At 36.5% G+C, this 22227-nt stretch overlaps 1 protein-coding gene across 17 annotated transcripts in view; it reads right to left on the bottom strand.

Moving 5' to 3' along the window:
• Positions 1 to 21902, bottom strand: part of EYA3 (EYA transcriptional coactivator and phosphatase 3) — a 100018-nt gene extending 78116 nt beyond the window's left edge. For 3 of the 17 annotated variants that reach the window (XM_070610542.1, XM_070610545.1, XM_008537748.2), the window contains exon 1: positions 21660 to 21871. The gene's annotated coding sequence lies outside the window, so the exon portion shown is untranslated. Of the gene's footprint in view, positions 1 to 15473; positions 15772 to 21659 lie in introns of those variants that run through there. The other 14 variants (XM_070610550.1, XM_070610557.1, XM_070610543.1 and 11 more) reach the window with 13 other exon arrangements.
• Between the last annotated feature and the right edge of the window lie 325 nt (positions 21903 to 22227).

Below are 22227 nucleotides of genomic sequence, written 5' to 3'. Positions count from 1 at the left end.
AAAATGAGATTTTTTTATGCTACTTTTTAACTTCTTATATAGTCTAGCAAAAATAACAATTTCACTTCTTTGCATCCATAAGTTTTAAATTTATAATGTACAGATTCTGATCTACTCTTAATGAAAAGGGTAATTTTAATTACAAGGTATATGAAAATAAATTTTTACCATTTCTAGTCAGAGATAAGCATCATGGTTTTAGAAAAACATCTCCCAACCTACTAAAACCTCAACATTACTAGTGAAGGAGTTCCCTGCTTCATTATTACTTAATAGTTAAGAATTCTTCAAAACTACTCCTCTGATGTCTACTGTGGTCTGTAAATCGGGCAGTCAACAATTCTGTTAAAACTAATTTTCCTTTGGTCCTAAGATTCTTGTAGAATCTCGATCCTAAATTCCACAATGACAGAGACTACCTTCTTCTCTTTAGTACCTGATAGCACATACTAGGTATTCAATAAATATTTGTTCAATCAAGCACAACTTCTAGGCTCTTGATTTCTCTAAATGTTTACTTAAAACCAGTTCATTAAGAACCTTCAAAATACTTAGAGGCAGAAAAAAACTGAAATCTTCACTTTCCCCATTTCTTACCAGAGATGCCTAAATCACAACTTTAATTCTTCACAAGGTTTTGTTAACTGATTTGAGGAACATCATTTTGAAGTCTGTGCTAACTAACAAGTTTGCTTCAAATAAAAACAAGAAATGATATACTTTAAATCAAATTTTAATACCACATCTATAACAAGAGATCACAGCACAGGTACTACTTACTTAGAGGTTAGGAGCCCTTAGGTTTCTCTCCCTTAATAGGCTAAAGTTTTAAGTTAAAAAAAAAGACAAGAAAAAGAAAGAAAGAAAGAGAAGGAGGGAGGGAGGAGGTAAGGAAAGAGAGGAATACCCTTCCCCAAATACATATATACACAGCTATCATGAAATAGATTTTTGGCGAAAGACGGGTCCACATCCTAATTCGCAGAACCAGTGAAAGTTACCTTATTTGGAAAAAAGAGTCTTTGCAACTGTAATTAAATTAAGTAATTTGAGATTGTCCTGGATTATTTGGGTAGGCCATAAACGCCATTTGAAGTGTCCTTATAAAAGAAAGGCAGAGAGAAATTTAACACACACACTGAGGAGAAGGCAATAGGAATTGGAGGAGACTGAAGTGATATGGCCAAAGATGCCAGCAGCCACCAGAAGCTGGAAGATGCAAGGAACGGAATCTCTCCCTACAGCCCGTGGAGGGAGTGCAGCCCTGCAAACTCCTTGAATTCAGACTTCTGGCCTCCAAAACCGTGAGCGAATAAATTTCTGTTGTTTAAGCCTCCCAACTGGTGGTAATTTATTACGGCAACATAGGAAACCACTACAAATAGCAAAAAGTTTAATTTTTGTTGCTAGTTTTTGCTATTACCTCTTGCTTGGGTTTGTTGACGATCTGGCCACTGAATGAAACACACAACTTGAAAACAAAGGTGGGGAATGAAGAAAAGTATGTAAATAAGACAACAGAACATGATTACATACACAGTTGCAAAAATGCTTCCAATGATTAAGAAAAATAGGGTGAGCATAAAACACTCAAAAACTTTCCAAATAGTTGAACAGTTTGCCTAATAAAACCGTTACACAACTACAAAGTTAGCATTCTCCTGCTTTCACTCTGGGCCAAACTCTAAATTTATAGTGGAAGAAATCCCAGGGTAACATGGTAACACTGGCGGTCCCAGGTGTTTCACGGATCTTGAGAAGCCTTACTGATCCCTCTAATGCCTTGAGAACAAACTCAAGTACTAGTATCTATAAAATAGCCCTTAAAATCAGCATACAATCACTATACTGTTTGATGTGTTCTTGAAAAAAAATTTACTGCTAGATTTAAACCTGAAAGATACACCAGTTCTCCTTTCCAGTTGATTTTAACTAACAATTTTAGACAAACTACGCCTCATGATTGAGGCTCATATGTTTCTATTTTGACTGTAGTTTTCCTACTTTGTATTTCTCTCATGAAGTCATTTTGTGATATCTATAGAGTAGTATCCATAAAAGCATTTACTAAACATTTAACTTTAAATTTTGTAACACTGTGCTAAGCACTGTGTCAAGAATATTAATAAAGAGATCACAGGATGGTACTGCATAATCAGAAATTTTTGTCATCAGAAAAATGTGACTTTTCTAGCTCAGCAAATGACTTTTTTTTTTTTTCCGCACGTATTTCTTTCTTTGGGGCTTTCTTTTTTGTAAATCTTGAATAGAGCCCTAAAATTCTTCTCAAACACAAAATATTCATAGAATATCTGAAACCACAAGAAAAACACTAAAATAGAATACAGGGTAGAAAATGCCAGGTATTAAAGACATATTCTTAAAGAAATCATAATTAGTGTGTTTTGGTTGCTGTCCATCAAAAATTCACATCAGTGTTGAAAATGCCATTTAACTAAACACTAAAATGTATAGCTCAAACAGAACAAAAATAGAAAGGCTTAGATAATTTTACCAATATAAGCTGTTAATGCTAACTTCAAGCAACAAAGTAAAAGAGAAGAGTAAATTTTAACAACTTATTCTTTTTCTTGATAAAGACTTAATTGAAATAATTTTCCCAGAGGCTCTTGTATTAATTTCTGGTTGGTCTAAAATGAAGGGATCAAATCTAAAGAGGCCAGTGGTCTCAAACTTTGGAATCTCTGAATGCAACTCAAAAAGGACGATACACAAATTAAACCCATCCACCAAAAGAAAAGTAAATGACATGTATAGGATTTTGGGATAGATAGGAACTGAAAAAAATATTCCTGCAATAAACAGAAGCAAGACTGATAGCAGTATCTTATAAATTGGTTATGACATGTTAGAGCCAGAAATAAAAATTAAAATAAAGTTATACTAAATGCAATGTGGTATCCTGGATTGGATCCTGGAATACAAAAAGGACATTAGTGAAAAAAAGTGAAATCTGAACAAAGTCTGGAGTTAAGTTAATAGTAATATACCAATGTTAGGTTTTTTAGTTGCACACATGTACCATAGTTATGTAAGACATTAACAAGAGGGGAAGCTGGGTGAGGGGTAAGTGGGAACTTTCTGTACTAGCTTTGAAACACTTTCGGAAATCTATTCCAGAATATTATTATACCATTCCAAAATTAAAGTTATTCCTAAATAAAAAGTTCATCTTAAAAAATGAGATATCATTACACACTAGAATAGCTAAAATAAACAAAAGAAAACTGACCACACCAACTGGTAACAAAGATGCAGAGCAACTAGAACTCTCATACATTGCTGGCATGAATACAAAAAGGTACAATACAGCCATTGTGAAAAACAGTTTGGCAGTTTCTTACAAAGCTAAACATACACTTACCATATGACCCAGCAATCCCACTCTGAAATATCTACCTAAGTGAAATGAAAACTTATGTTCACACAAAAACCTGTACATGAATATGTATAGTGGCTTTTTTCATATATACACCCAAGACTGGAAACTCAAACGTCCTTCAAACTAGTAAATGGATAAGCAAACTGTTGTACATCTCTACAATGGAATACTGTCCAGCAATTCACAGAATAACCTGGATGAATCTCAAATGCATTATGTTAAGTGGAAGAAGGTAGGCTCAAAAGTCTACATATTGTCTAATTCCGTTTATATGACATTCTTTATATAACTATAAGAACAGAAAACAGATCAGTGGTTGCTAGGTGCTGGGGACGGGGAAAGGGATTGGCTACACACTGGCACAAGGGAACTTTATGGAGATAATGGAACTGTTCTATATCTTGAATGTGTTGGTAGTTACATGATTGTATGTATTTGTAAAACTCACAGAACTATATACACTTAAAAGGATAAATTTACTGTATGTAAATTATATCTCAAAAAATTATAATAGGATCTGTTTAGATTTTTAGAAAGAAAATTAATCATATATGAAGTTGAATAAAATAATTGAAGTTGACTGTAATATAAACAAACAAAATTATAAAGTGTTAGATCAACAAAGTTTATTTGTACAGAGATTTGAAATGTTGGCTAATAAAATTATAAACATAATTGGATCAACAGATTATTTATGAATACAGAGATCTGAAATGTTGGCTATGTTACTTGATATCATCGTAACAGAAGAGTTTTCCATTAGACAGATGACTTAAATAAGGTCAAATTGTATAAATTCTTATTTTTTATTTTAAATTCAACTACCTTCAGACAGACACTCTTTCCCTACCTAACTGGAGTGGTGGAAGAATTCTACCCCTATGCTAAGCCACTTAAAGGTAGATCTCTACAATATACAATCATCCAGAAGCAATTACACCTAAAATAGAAGCCAATATTCATTGAAAGATGGAAAAACAGAAAGAAGAAAGAAAGAAAACTTCAGAGACAGGCAATGAACCATATAAAAGATCTCTGCAAAACAAATATACAGTTATCAAGCCAGAAGAATTACTCTACAGCAAAATACTTTGCAAAACCCAATGATATCATGAAAACATGTATCTGACAAAAACAAAGAGAAAAAAAATCCCAAAGAGAATTCTGTAGATTAAGTTTTCAAAGAGAAAAGTCACAGAAAGGTCCACATTATTCACTGGAGTATCATTATGGATGTTAACATTGAACAGAATGATTTTCTTTAAAAAATATTTAAAGGGCTTATAGGCATAATACTAAAAGGGTGCAAAAACGTGTTAAGCAAGATTATGAGACAGATGGTTTCTAAGTTTGTGATCATGTGCATGGTGATGGACTGTAATTCATCTTTGGGTGGTGAACATGATGTAATCTACACAGAAATCAAAATATATAACAATGTACACCTGAAATTTATGTAATGTTATAAACCAAGGTTGCCGCAATAAAAAAATTTAAATTAAATTTAAAAAAGAAGTTTGTGATCAAGTTTTTATAAAGTCAATCATTCTAAATCACTACAGGACTGTGCTATTTAACGAGGCAAATTAGTACAAGGGAAAGAGATGGGATTCAGAGTCAAAAGGATTCAGCTCTGTCACCTACCAGCTATAAGACCTTGGCCAAGACAGTTTTAATTTCTCTTATAAATATAGATTCATCTTAAAATTCAATTAATGAATATTTAGAAGAGTCTAATACAATGCACATGCCTGACACAGAGACTAGGTACCCCCAAAATGTTAGTCCCCTTTGCATTCATAAGCGTCTTGCTATGCACTGAAAGTAGAATAAATGAATAATGCAGGACCATTTCCATAAGGCATTCATAGTCCAGTGGATTTCTTAGGCATGACACCAAAGCAAATCCATAAAAGTAGAAAACGGATAAATCTGACTTCATCAAAATTAAAAACTTCAATCATTTAATTTGTATTCTGGTTTCTATACCACTGCAAAAATTTTTCTATGTAAGTCATAATTGACTTTTCATTAGTAGTCTTTTCTCAGTCCACATCTTATTTGTATTTTCTGCAGGATCTGATTATGCTGACTGCCCCAACTGTACTATATTCCTTTTGGAGTACCTGAAAATTGCCTTCATCACCCACAAGGGTAAGCCCTTTAGCCCTCACACACACACACACACATACATATATATATTTTTTCTCCTAAGTAGTTCTGCTTCCCTGACGAACCCACACAGATCTGCCTGACTGAAAGAATCCTGACAACCTACTGCAACAATTAATGCCCACTTCCCTGTGACTTACCCAGCACCAAGTGCCATCAATCTTTTAAAATTTTTGCCTAATTCAGTAAGTACATGATCTCAAATAGCATGATTTATTCACTAATTATAAACAAAAACAAGGTTTTCAGATGTTTGACATTTTTTCTTGTAAACTGCCTATTCATTATCTTTTGCCCAATTTTTATGGGGTTGTTGATCATTTTCTTAATATTTGGTGTAAGCTCATTGTAAATTATGGAAATTAGCATTGTCACATACATTTTCTCTCATCTTGTCTTTCGTCTTTTGATTTTGTTTATGGCATATTTTTCCAAATATAAGTTATAATTTTTAGGAAATAAAATTTGTCAATCTTTTTCCTTTGTGCTTCTAGATTTTGTGCCATATTTAGGTTTCCCCAAGCCCAACTCATAAATAATTTCATTCATCCTTCCTTCTATAACTTTTATGGCTTTATTAGATTTGCATATATGCTTAGAGAGGCAAGAACAGCACAGTGATTAAGAGAACCAGACTGCCTAGATTCAAATTCTACCTTCTGCCACTTAACTGCTGTGTGACTCCATGCATCAGTCTCCCAATCAAAAATGGGGGCAATAATAGTATCTATCTCACAAAGTTGTTGGGAGGATTACATGTGTCAATAAACATAAAGATCTTATCATAGTAACCCTGATGCATAATAATTGTTAAGTGATACATGTTATTATTTGTTTGATCTACCAAATGCTTAGCCAGTTGACCTAATATCATTAACTAAATCTTGCCTTTTTCTTCAATGATTTGAAATGCCAATTTTATAATAAACTAAAATTCTTATATATATACAATTTCTAGACTCTTCAGTTTCACTGGTCTATTTGGTACTTCCTCAGAATCCAACTTGAATTATTATAATTTTATAACATGTTGTAGAGGCTTTCTTTTTGTAATTTCACATGGTTTAATACTTGGAAAGGCTAGGCTCTCTTCTTCATTCTCCTTTCTCAGAGTTTATACTTTTCAAATGAACTTCAGAGTAATCTTACCAACTTTTAAAAAATAATATTTTTAAAAATTGAAATTGCATTAAATATATAAATTAATTTAGGGGAAAATGATAAGTTTACAATTTTGAGTTCTAAGAGCACAGTATGTGTTTCCAGTTAATCTTTTTAAAAAAAATCTTAGGCGCTGGCCCCGTGGCCAAGTGGTTAAGTTTGCGCACTCCGCTGCAGGCAGCCCAGTGTTTCGTTGGTTCGAATCCTGGGCGTGGACATGGCACTGCTCATTGAACCACGCTGAGGCGGCGTCGCACATGCCACAACTAGAAGGACCCACAACTAAGAATATACAACTATGTACTGGGGGACTTTGGGGAGAAAAAGGAAAAAAATAAAATCTTTAAAAAAAAATAGTAGATCTCTCCATTTTATTTATGTTGGTATTTTTTCTTTTGGCTTGTTATATTTTTCATTATATTTTCTAAAGAAGTTACTTTATATAGGAAAGCTGTTGATATTGGTACATTTCTTTTGTAAATTGCCACGTTACCAAAGTCTTATTGTGTCTAATAATGAGAACAGTAAGATTGCTGATTCTTGAGTTTTATGTATATATTTTCTCCTGCGGTATAAAAATAGTTTGCTTCCTCTATCCCCAATATTAACCTCTTTATTTCTTCTTCTTGCCTAAAGATATTGACTTATACCTCCACTATAATATTAACAGTGCTAACTGTTGGGAATCCTTTTCTTGTTCCTCACATTAATGAGAATACTTCTAGCATACTACTACTAAGCATGAGATTGATTTTGGTTTGAAATAAGTTTTTTCTTTAATCATGTTAAATAAAAATTCATCAATTTTAATTATACAGGAGAATACTTATCAGGAATGAGTATTAATTTGGTCAAATACTTTTTGGCATCCAAAAAGATGACCATATGGTTTTTCTCTCACATAGTAATATAGCATGTTAATAGATTTTATAATATTGAACCACATATGCATTTATTTCAGAGAGGAAACCCTTGAGTCGTAGAATATTATTTTAATGTACTGTTGAATTCTATTTTCTGGTACTGCATTTAAGATTTTTACATTGATGTTTGTAAGATTCTTCCATAGATTCCTATTTTGTCCTGTCCATGAAGTTCTGGAATCAACATTTCATTTCCTTCCTTAAAAGAACTGTAAACTTTTCCTTCTTTACCACGCTCTGGAGCAGACAGAATTATCTGTTCCTTGGCTATCTGAAATAACACACCTACAAAAACATGTAGGTCTAAAGGTTTTGTGGAGCAGTCCTTCAATAACTTTATTAATTCCCTTGATCGTTATTGGTCTACTGAATTTCTTTCTTCTAGGATCAAATTTGGTAACATTTTTCTAAAATATCCATTTCATCCAGATTGTCAAGTTTATTTGCACAGGGTCTTACACATACATATGTGTACAGTTATTTCATTCTTTCTTTAGACTGCTGAATTCTGCCATTTAACCTCTCAAACTTCACCCAAATCAATTTACTCTCAATGAACTTCCTGTTGATGAAAATCAGGAATCAGAACATTCTGGTTGAATAGAGCTGATGAAACACACCCATTTATATCCTCTCTCTCCATAGATCCACTCCATAAAAATAGTAGTAAAGGAATGAAATAGATAAAATATACAACAAAGAAAACAAAAATAGTGTTTTCAGAGGACAAAAGGCTCAACAAATTTTTAGAAGACAGAGAGCAGACAGAGGACTGATATGTGAGTCATTCATTTACTCATTATTTCAAGAAATATTTTATGTACTAGGCATTCATTGTTCTAGGCACTGGAGGTAAAGCACTGTGCAAAAAAAGACAGAGTCCCTGTTCTCATTGCGTTTATTTTCTAATCAGAAGGAAGAGACAGATAACAAGTAAATTATTATTCAAGCAGCGGTAAGAAAAATAAAACAGGACAAGGAAATAGAGAAACTAATTCTGTAGAGTTTAGATTCTTTGTCACATGTGGCCACTGAAGTCTCTGCTGTTAGTTTAATAGTCAGCTAATGATTAGACAGAAATTTCCTTAGATGCCTGGAACCAATAATTCTCCCAGTCTGTACTGATGGGCTCTGTATATAACGGCTACCTTTAACCCTCAGCTGGTCAGTTTACAATTCTGCCTTAGCTTCCACTGCCTGTTTGCACAGAGCCTCAACCAGAACTGAGAGTTTAGGGCCTTTTCAGGTCTTTCAGAAACACGCACACAGCCCTAAACAAGTGCACAGCTTTCTGGATTCCCAGAAATATATCAGAGCTTTACAAATCCCCTTATGGATATCTCATTCCCCAGCTATTCCTTTTAAGCTTTTTGATCAGCCCATTTGTTTGCCCCAATTGTTATTCACTGCCACAGGCAGCTGAGATATTCAATAGTTGCCTCTAACTGTTTTCAACGAACACCCTGAGGGGGAAAGGGCTGTCTGTACAGAGTAAGCTCTAAGTCAGGTCAAATACAGTCTTGAGAATGAGGTCTTTCAAGGAACCACAAGACAGGTCAAATAATGACAATTCTCTGAGAATGGGGTTTTGAAGGAGCTATTTCAGACAGGGGGATAATTTCTCTGAGGTGGTAACATTTCAGCAGAGATCTGAATCATGAAAAGGAGAAACCTACAAGATATGAAGCAGGGCTTTCAGAAGGAAACAAGTATAAAGAAATTGAAAGGATAACATCTTGGCACGTCTGAGAAATAGCAGAAAGGCCAAGTGAACAAGGGGTAAGAAATGAGGCCTGAGAAGCAGGCAAGGGCCAGATCACACACAGCCCTGCAGCATACAATACGGAGGTTCGGAAGGCAATAGGTGCTTCAACAAGAGAAGGACATGATTTGATGTATATACGCTAAATACCATGGGGAGAATAGACCATAAGGAAATACACGGTCTCCTCAAACAGATTGTTCAATGTGTTTGGAAAGCATTTCTCTGATCTTTATTCAGGGGACAAACACTAGATCCTCAAAATCGAGAGCAAAGTTCAGGAAACTGACGAATGCTCCCAGCACTCTTCAGTTCTTCTTATGTGCTTACTTGGAGTCTGGGAGATTTCTGAAACTTCTACATACACCTTCAGCTGTGATTTCTTCTCCTAGTTTCTCTATTGATCCAATCTCACTGTTTCCTATCTTTCAGAAATTCACCAGTCTCATCAGCTGATGGCAACCTTTCTTGATTTACTACCTTTTAAAAAACACCTAACATATCTAACATATTCACTCAGAGTCCTTTGTACTCAAGAGTCCTGCCAAAGTAGACACAAATATCCAGCAGACCTACAATCAGCTCACCTCCCTTAAGGCTCTCTTTAAAGTGACCCTTAGAGAGCCTTTTAGCTCTCATAATTCAGGCATCAGCACAAATTACATATCTGTGGCCACAAAAATTCCAACCAACTACACCTTCCCTGCTGCACTTTCTGTGGACAGACAAAAACCATCACCATGCTGGTCAACTCCTTCCATAAATACACAGCTCAGCCAACTGACTGTAGTAAAGTTGGTGAATTCTTCTGGCTACTTTATTTGGGAGGCATGACTAACTAACATATCATGATATTGTCAGCTGTACGAATATTTATAGTAACTTTACACTTAACAGAATACTATCAGAACCTACTGAGAAAGTTTTAAAAATACATTTAGGCTGTACCAATCTTAATAGGAAAAATATTTTACCAGGAATAGATTCTCTAAGAATTGTTTTTACAATTCCTAATATAACTCTTGGAAAATCATCCTTCAAAGTGGTCTATAAAACAGTCTTTAACAAAAATTAACAGAAACTTTTCCCCACAAGCTTCCAATAAAATAGGGAGAGGTTTTCTACTGAAAAAACTCCAAAACCACAGTGAAAAGTATTGAGAAGGAATAAATTAATCTGAATTAGATGTGTCAAAGTGAGGTTAATAATAATCCAATAGTTCTTCTACTATATTCCCTCCTTGGACCTCTCTTCAGTTTTTAGTAACCTGTCAGTCACAAAGCGTAAGAATTTCTCTAATGTGTGGAGATCTAGACTCCACAACTCACAGCCACCAAAATCTTATCTTCATCCTCCTTTAACCTGTGAAGTTAACATTTCTAAAAGAATTACAATTTATTCTGTAGGTGCTATGGTATACTCCAACATGAATAGTCTATAAATGTGTTACTTATACAAAAAATTGTACCCTATTATATCATTCATTTTCTAAAGTCAAAATCTATATATCATCCTACAGATCTATATATCACATCTATATATCAATTAGCTCTCCAGTATTCGGATAAAATTTTTTTTTTAAGATTTTATTTTTTTCCTTTTTCTCCCTAAAGCCCCCCGGTACATAGTTGTATATTCTTAGTTGTGGGTCCTTCTAGCTGTGGCATGTGGGACGCTGCCTCAGCGTGGCTTAATAAGTGGTACCATGTCTGCGCCCAGACCAACCAACGAAACACTGGGCCGCCTGCAGTGGAGCCCGAGAACTTAACCACTCGGCCACAGGGCCGCCCCCTATTTGGATAAAATTTACCTTACACTATACTAACAGAACTAAGTCTTTTGAAATGTATATCTTTAGCTGTCAGAAGAACTATAAAATCTAGGTTCAGTTCTTTTATTAGTGTTTTATTTCTCTGAACTTATTCACTCCTTCAAAAATCCATCAGCCAAAAAACCAGCACCCATTTCAGTGTTGTCATTCAGCACAGAGTGAAAAACAGTAAAGCAAGTTTTAACACTTATCTTACCCTTTTCTTTTTTTTAATTTCATTTCATTTATTTATTTATTTTTTGAGGAAGATTAGCCCTGAGCTAACTGCTACCAATCCTCCTCTTTTTGCTGAGGAAGACTGGCCCTGAGCTAAACATCCATGCTCATCTTCCTCTACCTTATACGTGGGACGCCTGCTAACAGCATGGTGTGCCAAGTGGTGCCATGTCCGCACAGGAATCCGAACCATCGAACCCCGGGCCTCTGAAGTGGAACTTGCACACCCAACCACTGCACCACCGGGCCAGCCCATATCATACCCTTTTCAACATAATTCATCTCTGTAAGAGGCAACTTTGGCAAGCTTGGAGTATTAACTCAAGCTAGACTACTTAGGTTCGAATCCCAAGTCAGACATTGATGAGTGGGGTTGGAGCTGAGACAAGTTATTTAACTTTCCTGGGCCTCAGGTACTTCAACTGTTTAATGGGAATAATAATAATAGTGTCTTTCTCATAAGCTTGTCATAAGCTTTAAATGAGTTAATATCTGGAGAGCTCTTAGAAAAGTGCCTGGCACGGAGTAAGCATGATAAAACTGTTAACGAAAAATTAAATAAATATCTTGGAAATAATATAAACAGATTCAGAAAAGAAATCTGGTCTTGAGCGACAGTCAATTCATTAACTAGTTCCTCTTAGTTTTTCAAAGGGCAAAATATTAAAATTATTAAGGATAAGGTCCAAATAACAAGAGATTCCTATGAAAGAGTAAACAAGTTGGACCTGTAGTCCTGATACTTTTTGTCACTTGGCTTTGATCCAAATACCCTACATAAGAACTTTTCCTACAAGTCCTCAAAAAAAGCTGTTTCTAAGCTCCTGGGCAATATAACATTGACTGTCAATCACATCCTGTTACTAAGCAAATACGCAGAACTCATCATGGTCACAAACACTTTCAGGAGATCCAACTGTGAGTTGTGAGTTATTAATAGCTAACATTTACGGAATGTTTTTTAAGGGTCAGGCACTGTTCTAAGTACTTTTCATCTATCAACTCATTTACTCCTCTCAATAAGTCTGTAAGATAGGTATTATTTATCATCATCACCACTTTACAGATGAGAAAACTAAAGTACAGAGAGTAACTTGCCCAAGGTTATATACCTAGTAAGTCACTAACCTGGAATTCAAGCCCAGGCAACCTGGCTTCAAAGCCTGAGGTCTCAAACCACAGCTACGTGCCTCAATATAAAACATCACAGACAGGACTGAGGATTTTAAAAAGTTGACCAAGCTAAAAATGTATGCGGTGCCACACTGCAGTCACCAATAGCCAGAAGTCACAAGCCAAGTAATGAGAAAGATACTACAAAGGCAAGTTTTCTTCTTTATCCTTTCTCGTTCTCATTCTTCTCCCAGGCCTGCCAAGTAAATATGAGTTAATAAAGTGAAATGCTTTAAGTAGTGCCTGGCACATAGAAAGTACTCATCTAAGAGATGGTAGCGGTAAAAATAGTAGATTATGCCTGCTGACCCTGCCTCACTCTAATGGCTATAATATGCTAGGAACTGTTGATATCTCTACTATCTTTTCCCCCTTTGTGATTACAGGAAATGAATCAGGACGACAAATAAATGCAGTCCACTGTACCAAACGCTAAGGATTCTTCAATCATGTTACTTTCACCTGACCATATACACAGGAGCAAACTACTTCACTCCTCAGTTCTCTTTTGTTGGTTTACAAAGAGTGAATTGGGGCCAGAAGAAAGTAGAATAAAGCAGCTTTGTAATCTTTTGAGTAGTTGCCAAGAGCAGAAGCAAAGTTTGTGAAAAGCAACTTAATGGGCTTAAACTTCGACTGTTAGATGGAAACTAGCAAAGGATTCTAACAATAGAATCTCAGCATTTCTTTTTTTTTGAGGAAGATTAGCCCTGAGCTAACTACTGCCAATCCCCCTCTTTTTGCTGAGGAAGACTGGCCCTGAACTAACATCCATGCCCATCTTCCTCTACTTTACACGTGGGACACCTACCACAGCATGGCTTTTGCCAAGCGGTGCCATGTCCGCACCTGGGATCCAAACCAGCGAACCCCAGGCCGCCAAGAAGCGGAACGTGTGAACTTAACTGCTGCGCCACCGGGCCCACCCCTGAATCTCTGCATTTTGACCGAGCATTTTCAATCTCATGATTCTATATTAACGCACTTTTAAAAATGGTGTGCCAGGGCCGGCCCTGTGGCCGAGTGGTTAAGTTCCTGCACTCTGCTATGGCAGCCCAGGGTTTCGTTGGTTCGGATCCTGGGCACGGACATAGCACCACTCATCAGGCACAGTGAGGCGACGTCCCACATGCCACAACTAGAAGGACCCACAACTAAAATATACAACTATGCACTGGGGGGATTTGGGGAGAAAAAGCAGAAAGAAAAAAAAAAAGAAGAAGATTGGCAACAGTTGTTAGCTCAGGTGCCAATCTTAAAAAATATATACAAAAATAAATAAATAAATAATAAAAAATAGAGGAAGACTAGCACAGATATTAGCTCAGGATGAATCTTCTTCAGGGAAAAAAAATGCTGTGCCTTGACACAGTAAAAGAGAGAGATGACAGCAACAATAATCAGGGCAATAGGGTCTCCCTGTCTCAATCATTATGCATAATTATTTAGGTTAAAAGCTGAAGAGAATCAAGACATATTTCAGGAAAAAAACTAGCAAACCCAAATATTTTCAATTCCAAAAAGATAATATTGGAAAAAAAATCTAGCAGTCACTAGAATTTTTCAAAGTGCAGGTACAACACATTAATAGGTTATCATAACAACTTAGTAGAGAACAACAGTTTGTTTTGAATGAAATAGAATAAAACAAAACAGAATAGAAAATATTATAATGCATCACCAGTAGTAAAAATAAATATTGTTTCATGAAACTTCTGTTTCAATTTTAAATACTAATGTGTTGTAGGTATATGTGTGTTTGTGTGTATAAGTACCGAGCAACATTGGAAAATGTATCTTATAGTGGGCCATGATCAAAAAAGTTTGAAAGCCACTGTACCAGAAGATAAAAAACAACAAAGTTAAAAAGGAGGAAAAAGTCCACTTCAAACTACAGATGAAATAACATTCAAAGCTTTGGTGGTTCTCTAAATTACAGTTTTTTAAAGGCACGCCTCTGGAAAAAAAAACAAAAAAGGAAAAGGAAATTATCTGGGTAAGAATCAATAATTTAAGAGAGTTATTCCAAATAAATGACAGTTTCACAGAATGTGAGGTAACGACACTAAATAAATATATACTAACAGGAGATACAGAGAAATGAGGTAAAGCTAAGATTTTCAGTTCACCTAGCTATTAAATGCCATACCAATATGAGAGATGGTCTATTCTCTTTGCAAAAGCTCTCATTCTTACTCTCAAGAACACTATTCATCAGTGTTATCTAATCATTGCCTCCTAAGCTACAGCAAAGCAAAGCTTGGTGAAAAGGAAAAGTAGATTTGAAAACTTCAGTGAGGTAATAACACACTGATTACCAGAGTATGTTTTTTCTGTAAGACATTTATGAATGTCCTCTAAGTTCTGAAATATTTTAAGAAAAAAATCATGCACACATATTTTGAATTATAATATCAGTAAAGAGAGTAAGATTATCATATTAATATCATCAATCTGGTAGGAAAAATTAACATCATTGTGCTAAATTAAAATCCCCTCATTTTGAAAAAAAGGAGGAACAACAGGTGAATCTGATCTAAATCTTTTTCAACTAAGGAAACTAAAGAATAAAGTCCAATTCCACCTAAGAGCTAATCACTCTAAATTTATTGCCATAGTAACAGTGCTGACAGCAACAAACCACCAATTTTCCTAAATTCAGTAATTGCTACATTATTAAATTTCAGGGGAAAGGAAGCTATTGAAATTTCAGAAGGCAAACTGATTATCAAACCCACATATAAAAGAGAGATGCTTTTGAAACAAAAATAAAATGTTTAAAGTAAAAAACATTCTAAATACCAACAAGTAAGTCATCACAGCAAAGCTTACCCTTTTCAGCTCCGTAATGATACTTTTCCCACCAAAGAGGAAAAAAATCAAGACAAAAGCTACTATAAAAAAGTGACTCTGGGCCGGCCCAGTGGCACAGCAGTTAAGTGCACACGTTCCGCTTTGGTGGCCTGGGGTTCCCTGATTCAGATTCCAGGTGTGGACTTGGCACTGCTTAGCAAGCCATACTGTGGCAGGCGTCTCACATTTAAAGTAGAGGAAGATGGGCACGGATGTGAGCTCAGGGCCAGTCTTCCTCAACAAAAGAGGAGGATTGGCGGCAGATGTTAGCTCAGGGCTAATATTCCTCAAAAAAAAGAAAAAAGAAAAGTTATTTAATATGTCTGAATTAATAAGGGGTGTTAATATAAAAGAATTAAAATAAGTAATATTCCTAACCAAGTGTCACTTCTTACCAGAAATAATTGCAATTTTTTTCTGTTAACCAGATTTCATGATTCTCAGTTGTTTTCAAAATACTCAGAAAAATAACTTCTCATCATTTCTGAGCCCCAGACTGTTGCATTAAGCTATACCTCCACTAATATAAAATCATCTCCTTCCCTTAGAGACGCAACAAAATTTTTTTTATTTGGGAATAACAAAAGCACAACAGAATAATATTAATATGATTAATAATATTCTGAATGATTATCAGTATTTTTTAATTAAGAAAAGGAATTGGTGTATGAAAGTTCCCCTCTTTTCTAAAGTAAAAATAAAAACACTAATTTAAATATATTATTCTAAACATGGTAGTCATAAAGAGACGGATGTATATAATTTTGCACAAGTTTTCAAATTTGGAAAGGAGACTAGAGGCAAATCAGAAATTTCAGTTTTAGTCTTCTGTTTTATATTTCAAAGTTGTTAAATTCATATTAAGGACATTAAGATTTCAGAGTTTAAGACTATTACATAAATTTATTTAATACTCTGCAGATCAAAAAAATTAACATCAAAGAGTAAGATATTTTAGTAATATAGAACACATTTTATTAAATATACTGCCTTTTATCCAAATGATTCAAAAGTAATTAACTTTCATAAGATAATTTTTTTTTAAAGATTGGCACCTGAGCTAACAACTGTTGCCAATCTTCTTTTTCTTTCTGCTTTTTTCTCCCCAAGTCCCCCAAGTACACAGTTGTATATTCTAGTTGTCGGTCCTTCTAGGTGTGGCATGTGGGACGCCGCCTCAATGTGGCCGGAGGAGTGGTGCCATGCCTGCGCCCAGGATCCGAACCAGCGAAACCCTGGGCCGCCATAGGGTAGTGTGTGAACTTAACCACTCGGCCACGGGGCCAGCCCCATAAGATAATTTTTTTTTAAGAGGAAAGGGTCTGGTCCTGTTTTATTTTCTTAATATATGGTCTTCACCATGTAAGAAACATAGGTAGTAAAGGATTTGCAAGTGACTAGGTAAAACCTCCCTCTAAGGTTCCTAACCAAAAGGAGTATTCTTCTGCGTGTCAGAGAAAACGGATTTTTAACCTTAACCTATAAAGGAAGAAATAACTAAACTAGTAGAACTTTGTACAAAAAAGCCATGAACTCTGGAGCCAGAAAGACTAAGTTCAAATCCAGCTTTCTGGCTAACTAGCTGTGTTACTTTGGGTAAGTTATGTAACTTCCGTGCCTTGGTTTCCTCATTTGTAAATGGAGATAAGAATAGCACTTGCTTCATAGAATTGTAAGGACTAAAGAATTAATATATGTAAACCACTTAGAATAGTTCCTGGCACATAGCAAGGGCCATGAAAAGTTTGCTTTTATTTTTACTGTTTTACCATCACAGATTTTAAAGTTCACTTGCGAAAAAGTTTCCCAAATGAAAATTATTTAATTGTACCTATAAAGGACATGATTTTATATTAATTAAGCTGTGATGCAGATTAATCCAAGAACCTTAAACACAAAGAATGATGAGAAATCACTGAGTATTTTGAAAAAACAGATAATCATAAAATCTAGTTTAAAAAAATCATATACCATTGTCACTGGTAAGAAGTGACATATTCTTAGGACTAAAGCTCATTTTAATTCTAATTATGTTATCTTTTTTTTTTTCTACACCATGATGATACAGGTCATGTTAAGTCTTTTAGTTTAATTCAGATATGTACAAATAAAATCAAATTCAGAATTTAAGTGTAAACGTCAGCCTGTATAACATCACCTAGTTCACATAAACAGCCTATATATGTATTATTATAGTTGTACATAGTGGGTATCCAAAAGAAATTTGCTGAAAGAAATGTATTAAGAGATTGCTGCTAACTATTTTCTAGGGTGAATAAAAACAATCTAACTAGTACAAATATTAACCAAGCTAATAAGTTAAAGTGCATCCAACACAATCTGTAGTAAGATCTTTAAGATATTAAGCACTGACTGCCTTGGACCGATTTGTTAAATTACAGTAATTCAGCACTATTTACACATTTCTTTTCCTGATTTAAAATACTATTACATATTTAAAAGAAGAAAATAGTAAAGATAAATTTTATGAAGCCTATATTTCAATTGTTTTTTTAATATATTCTAAATAATAGAGAAAATGCCCTAAGTATTTCTATATTTAATAACTAGATACCCTAAGACTTAGGTTGATGGGATCAAATAAAAAATATCAAGATAACGCGGCTGCTGTTCCATAGTTTGCTATGTTCTCTGCCAATAAAATACATCAATAAAGCAATTTATAAGTTCAGCCATAGATTCTGTCCAAGAACATGCAGCTGTATTTTTTTTTTTTTCCTTTTTCTCCCCAAAGCCCCCCAGTACATAGTTGTATATTCTTCGTTGTGGGTCCTTCTAGTTGTAGCATGTGGGACGCTGCCTCAGCGTGGTTTGATGAGCAGTGCCATGTCCGTGCCCAGGATTCGAACCAACGAAACACTGGGCCGCCTGCAGCGGAGCGCACAGACTTAACCACTCGGCCACAGGGCCAGCCCCATGCAGCTGTATTTTTAAGTTAATCAGCAGACAGAACATCCACCTATTTTCCACTTTACTATAAATATAACAACTTAACCCCTTGGTACAAACCAATTAAACGAATGTATGGGAAGAATAAACTACTCCTAATGTTCTTAAATACACATTTCTATTTAGAACTATTCTTCCTCCATTTAAATCACACATAAGTTAAAATATCTTGTTGTTATACGCAAAACACAAAAATATTTTAGACAAACAACTACCAAAAAAGTAGTTCTATGTGCCTTTTATCTGTAAGCAAAACAAAGAGAATGAAGTCATGAAGTGGCTTAGGCAGATCACAGAAACCACCATACTGAAAAGTACAAATGGTAAGGACACGAAGGAGGTGTATTTTATTTCTTAAATTTTTAAAACTGCATTTTCCTTTAAACATCCAGGGAGTCAAGGATAAAAATTAAAACATTTAAATAAAGTACAGTAGCAAGTAAAATGACAAAAAGTAACAAACAAAAATAATCAAAACAAAAAAACTCATTAGGCATAAAACTAACGTAGTGCAGAAATCTATTTTAAATCATGCCCTCGGGGTTACAAACTAAGACTTCACCAAACTAAAGTAGAAAATTCTACAGAAAACCAACAGCGATTCCTCTCCTGAGCTTTACAAATACATACACTAAGTTTGTCTGTTTGTCTCTAGTGATATTTTTTTTGTGTGGCAGATAGGTAAGAGGTGCAGGCTTTTCAGTAATTACAAAGTCTATTAGTGTTCTGTACAAGGACCGGGAACATGAACACACTGATCCAATGAGACCACGGGATGTTCATTTCATGGAAGCATTTTATACAGAATTTTTATCAAAATAGGGCACAGTGATTTTAGAAGAAGAGAGAGAGAGACTAGCTAAGACTTTTCAACTTCTACTTCTGCACAACACAGTTTCTTTCTAGAGTTCCCTCTTTAAGGAAAATTGACTTCAGCCTTGAATTTAAAAATGTGTGTCACAGATTTCTTAAAACGTTCATTCCTGTGACATAAATTTATTGAAATGAACCACTAAATACTATCTGTGCTCTCCAGCATACAGCTTTGATGGAACTAAAACCCACGTCAGAACTTATTTATAAAAAATGCCCTTGGAAAAATCATCACCAAGTCTTTAGGCCCTGATTTCATTATTTGTAAAATGAGCAGGTAAGGTTGAACTCTGTGGTTCTCTCCAGCTGTAAAATGTAGAAATCTCTCTAGGTTTAGACTTAAGACATGCTCAAGAAACAGAAAGTTGAGCAATGAAAAAAGTTGAAAGACAGCCTTGCATCAATCCAAATACAGGTCTATCTATGAAGTTCCCATGGCTGAAAAAAAAAAAAAAAAAAAGCCCAGAAACCTGGAGATAAGAAAACAGAGAGAGTCAGCCCATACTCTCTGGGGTTAGCTTTTAAGGATAAGAAATGATGAACAGAAGCTAGAGCTTCCAGTGTGGGTGCTGGGGTGGAGGTACTGGTAAGGAGCTTTCAAAAGGGCTTCCCTCAGTAGTTAGCTAAGTCCTGAAAGCCAACCAGAAGGGTCCTTCTCTGTGGCTTCTAGGACTAATATGGCCAAGTGCCAAAGTCCTTTGCTAAAAATAGCTGAAGGGAGCAGCCCAATTTTGGAATAAGCCAAAGTCTATGCTATGCTCGCATATGTATGTTATCATACAGTAAGGAGACTTTTCTATAACTCAGTCAAAAGAGAAGCAGATGCTAAAAGCTGTATTTATTCTGTTCAATGAAGTACTAAATTTTAGAGCACAATTTATATGAGTACGGAGACCAATCGCACAAAAACATTTGTAATCAAATGCTAGACACACACCATAAACATCGGAAAAACAAAAATAAAAATTATCCAACCCTGTGTCTCAAAATATGCCTCAGATCACAAAATCTGGGAAACGGGACACTAACAATTATTAAATCCAATCCCTTCATTTTAGAGATGACTGAAAGCCTCCAAAGAAATTTAAGCCTCAAAATGAGAAAAAGATGGTCTGAAGACTAAGGTGGAAACAGTAAAGAAAAACATAAAAGAAGACTATTCTAAACAGTAAAGTATTGTAATGTCTGCCTTATGAAGAAACAGGAGGAAAAACGGAAAACTTGTCAACACAGTACAAATGAAGAAACAACGTATAAGACGCGAGAATAAAGATCCATATGCAGAGTTCAACTAAAGAAAACGTACTTTAAAATTACCAGAGTGAACTCTAGCAGAAAACGTTTCACTTACAACATGCTAAAATTTTTGGCAATAAGCTTATAAATCTGAGGCTAATCTCCCAAGAAACTCTGTCCTCTGTCATAGCAATTGTCCTAGAAGTAAAGCCCATGCAGAAAACAGAGTTGATCGTCCTAGAACACCGCATTTTTGCCTCAGCTGTGTACCTCCATTCTCGTGGGAAAGAGAACACCAAAATGACAGCACGTCCTCATGACCTGTCAATTAACAAGATCACACAAGCCCAATCGCGAGCAGTCCCGTGCGCCTGCCACCTGTTAGCCCGCTCTAGTGAGAGCCCCCAAAACTGTGCTCCAGCGAAGAACTGGGAACGCCTTTGTTGTTCCTGAACTACGGAAGCTACCAGAGTTCAGTCCAACCCAGAGCCTCCAGGCAAAACCTCTCCCAAATCGGGGCTTTGGCAAAGCCCTCCTCTAGCTAAGAAAACGCGGGAGAACCCCAGGCAAAGCACGAAAGTCACCTACTAGTCGCGGGAGGGGGAAGGGGTCAAAGGTGAGGAAAGTTGGGGGAGATGACCTAGGAGTCTACAGAGAGACAGGGTCAGTTTCGCAGTGGAGGAGGGTGAGCCCAAAGAGGAGGTGCGCCGTCCTGCCCGGGTGAAGAACAGCGAGATCCTGGGGTCGGGGAAGAGAGGTACTAAAGGGAGAGGAGAGGGAGACGGAGAGGCAGTGGCTGAGGGAAGTGCTGAGGAGAAAGGCAAGAAACCCAGGCTTGTAAGGGGCGCATCAGGCTGAGGAAAAGCAGCGAGGCGAGAGGTGCGCGGAGATGAGAAAGGTTAAGCTGAGGTGAAAGAGGCGAGGCCAGCGTGAGGGAAAGGGCTGAAGTGAGGGAAGCACTGCGGGGACAAGGGACAGGCAAAGAGAAACCCGACCCACAGGGACCAGGACAGAACTCTCGACCCGTCCGCCTACAGTCTGTTCTCGACCGGCCGCACTGAGACCCGGTCGGCGACGGAGACTCACCCAAAGGCGGCAGGGGCCCCACAGCAGGACATAGGGACCAGTGCAAACCCACAGCAAAAGCAAGCGGGTGGAGGAAACCGCGGCGTTAACGTGACCCGGATGCGCATCCCTAGGAACCGGAAGTCAGCGCCCAGGGTCACCTCACAATCCACACCTCGATCCACCAGAAGCCTTTGAGCGCATGCGTCAGGCCACACGGGGCGGGGCGGGGCAGCACGTAGACCCCGCCCGCTCCGCCGACCTGGGAGTCCCGCTCCTGGTTACGCCCCGCTCCGGGCTTTGGTGGTGCCTTTGTGGATAGCGTGGTTCTTGCTGCGCCCGGACCTCGGAGCTAATGAGGCACAAGCAGTCCCGGTAAAAAATACTTAAGCGCTCATTTTTCGGGAGGAGAGTAATCCCTGCCTCCCCAAAGCGGACGTGAGGAGAAATGGTGGATGCATTTGGTAGATTTAGAAAAACTGTAGGAGGAAGAATGGGTGGGAAGTTTTGGAAGACACCAGGGAGGGGCTAGCCCAAGGTGGTGTTTTTATCTCTAGTATTAGTTTAGTCCTAGTATTGTGTTGAGCTT

The sequence above is a fragment of the Equus przewalskii genome, chromosome 2, assembly GCF_037783145.1.
Source record: "Equus przewalskii isolate Varuska chromosome 2, EquPr2, whole genome shotgun sequence".
Classification (NCBI taxonomy): Eukaryota; Metazoa; Chordata; class Mammalia; order Perissodactyla; family Equidae; genus Equus; species Equus przewalskii.
Note: the sequence above shows the minus strand (reverse complement) of the source record. Positions and strands in the feature narration are given on the sequence as shown.